Below are 3,068 nucleotides of genomic sequence, written 5' to 3'. Positions count from 1 at the left end.
CTGGAATGGCCACGACGTCAGAGACCCAGCCTCAAGTTTCTTCTGCTGTTGCGCTCCTTCCAGATGGGCAAGCATCTGTTCTTCCCCATGCTTCAGAGAATTTGGCTTCTCAAGTACCCCAGGGCCATCTCCAGAGCATGCCTACTGGGAACATGCAGGCTTCCCAGGAGCTACCTGACCTCATGGCAGCCAGAAGGAGCAACCTGGGGCACAAGGAGCCCAGGAACCCAAACCGTCAAGGCTCATGCAAAAGCCAAAGGCCAATGTTTCCCCCCGACTCACAAGAGGGAGAACTCTAGAAAGACCAGCTTAAAAAAACACGAAGAAATTCTTCAAGGATTGAGGACGCCTCATCTTACCCCAGGCAGGAAGACAGAAGACACCCGTCAAAATGAAGGCGTCCAGCTACTGCCATCAAAGAAACAGCCTCCTTCAATAAGCCACTTTGGAGAAAACATCAAGCAATTTTTTCACAGCATTTTTTCAAAGAAAAAAATCAAGCCACCACCAGTCACTGCCGAGAGCCATAAAACAGTAAAAACGCAACCACGCATGTACAGCAGCAGTGCTGAAGCTCAGCGGCCCATGACAGCAGTTGGACAGATACTGGAGGAGAAAATGTCACTTTGCCATGCGCGCCATGCCTCGAAGGTAAATCAGCACCAACAGCAGTTTCAAGCCCCAGTCTGTGGATTTCCCTGCAACCACAGGCACCCCTTCTACTCAGAACACAGCAGAATGCTGAGCTATGCAGCCAGCAGTCAACAAGCCGCTCTCAAGAGCCAGCGTTGTCCCAACAGAGACAGGGAAATCAGAGAACAGCAGCCCTTGAAAAGTGTCCGCTGCAACAATGAACAAAGGAGCCTGCGACATCCCCAACTCTTGCTCCCCAAGAAAGCTGTATCCCCAGTCAGTCCCCCACAGCACTGGCCGAAGATACCCGGTGCCTCCAGCCACCATCACCACTGCCCAAGGCACTGTCTTCTTCAGGGAGGTATCTAATTGGTTCAGTCACAAATTCTTTTTTAGCCTTCCCTAGAGAAAAACAAGTCCCCATGAAAAAATTCTACGTAGAGAAAAAGTATTTTCTCTCATGTTAGTACATGCAGAACACTTAACATTCCACAATATATATGGTTTTTTATTCATAAGACAGTGATGGCTTTTATTTGTGCTGTGCTTGGTGTGTGCTTGGTTTCTAGAAGCGACAGGACATGGAGGGATGCTGACAGTGGTGCTGTAAGCCCACCTTCATCCTGAGTTCCTTCACTGAACCTTAGGTTTCCATAATACCATCTTAAACAAGAAAAAATTCTAAAAACAAGATGAGAAAAACCTATGAAGATCCCACTCCGAAACAAGGTTCAACCCATCTTTCTTACTACTGTCTACCTCAAACTTTATGCAGCTGTAGGGAAAAGGTTCACAGAGATGTCACAGGGCTGAACATCTCCATGCACGCTCCAGGAAGTGCCATAGCTAAGTAGATGCATGTGTCACAAAATAGTGGAAGTTTGGGTGGGAGAGTGCTGGACCCTGAGTTCAGAAGTGGGAGAAGTCTTGACCCTGGGTATCCCGGTGGAGAATACATAATGTCTGCCCCTGGGAAGCCCCTTCTCTCCCTGACAAAGGCTGGGATGGAGATGGGCCCTCTCAGCTCAGCCAACGTGTGAAGCACAGAGTCCCCATCCCACTGCCTCTCCCTTTCTCACATTCTGGGGGGGGGGGGGGGACAGACCTTCCAGCTCTGTGCATGCATAGGTGGGGGACGGGGGTCTGGGGGGGGGCGGCCTTCATGGAGGCTGCTGAGGGTGGTGAACTCCCCTGCCCCAGATGAGGGAATGACCCTGCTGGGAGGTCAGACCCTGCAAGGGCTATGGGGGTATCAGGTGGAGTGGGCTCCACGTGTACCCTCAATGCACTGGGCAGGTCTCAGGCCAGGCTCCCTGGACCCCGCCTGGGTGATGCGCTCACTCCCTGGGGGACCACTGTCAGGCCCCAGCCACCCAACCTTGGCAGCACCGTCCCATCGCAGTCCTGAGACAGGACAGTGCTTCCCAGGCCTGACAGACTGGGAGGACCTGTTAGGTCCTCCATCCCTAGACCAGCCTCCCACACAGCATGGACCGTCTCTTACATTTACCTTCAGGGCACTGACTGATCCTTCTCACTCTAAGGCGACCAAGGCGGAGCTGAGGACATGTGCCAGGCTGGGAGACAGTCCCCTCCCTAAATGGGCCTGAGGGAAGCACCATCCCTGTCCCAATCCGCCGCAAGTTTCAGCCCAGGAGACACATAGGGAAGGGAGGATGGAGCCCCTCTGCTGGCTGACACTGGAAAAGCGGGACTTGGGAGAAGAGGGAGCCAGGGCTAGCAGGAGATGCTCCAGGCCCACGGTACAGCCAGAAGGAGCAACCTGGGGCACAAGGAGCCCAGGAACCCAAACTGTCAAGGCTCATGCCAGAGCCAAAGGCCGATGTTTCCCCCGACTCACAAGAGGGAGAACTCTAGGAAGCCCAACGTAGAAAAACACGAAGAAATGCTTTAAGGATTGAGGACTCCTCATCTTACCCCGGGCTGGAAGACAGAAGACACCCGTCAGAATGAAGGCGTCCAGCTACTGCCATCAAAGAAACAGCCTCCTTCAATAAGCCACTTTAGACAAAACATCAAGCAATTTGTCCAGAGGGTATTTTCAGAGAAAAACAGGCCTGCCCCGTCCTGTGCTGGAGGCTGTGCCTGCTGCAGGATCTCAGAAAGTCCAGCCCTGAGATGGGACAGCACTGCCCAGGGTGGGTGGCCGGGGCCTGACAGCAGTCCCCCAGGGAGTGACCACATCACTCGGCCAGGGTCCAGGGAGCCTGGGCCGAGACCTGCCCAGTGCACTGAGAGTGCACCTGGAGCCCACCCCACCTGACGCCCCCACAGCACTGAGAGGGTCTGACCTCCCAGCATGCACCTGCCTCTCCCTACACCCCAGCTGCCCACCCTGCCTGTTCCCGGGCTTCCTCCATCCTGTGCAGCCCACAGACTGTGACCATCTCACCGGCCACTCTGGCCCTTCCTTT

General features: G+C 54.2%; 1 pseudogene; it reads left to right on the top strand.

Annotated features, from left to right (window-relative positions):
• Window positions 1-5: 5 nt before the first annotated feature.
• On the top strand, window positions 6-909 carry LOC116465693 (putative spermatogenesis-associated protein 31C1; annotated as a pseudogene).
• The last annotated feature ends 2,159 nt before the right edge of the window (window positions 910-3,068 follow it).

The sequence above is a fragment of the Hylobates moloch genome, unplaced genomic scaffold (assembly GCF_009828535.3).
Source record: "Hylobates moloch isolate HMO894 unplaced genomic scaffold, HMol_V3 SCAFFOLD_8308, whole genome shotgun sequence".
NCBI classification, from domain to species: domain Eukaryota; kingdom Metazoa; phylum Chordata; class Mammalia; order Primates; family Hylobatidae; genus Hylobates; species Hylobates moloch.
The sequence above is the reverse complement of the archived record's forward strand: the minus strand, read 5'-3'. Positions and strand labels throughout refer to the sequence as shown.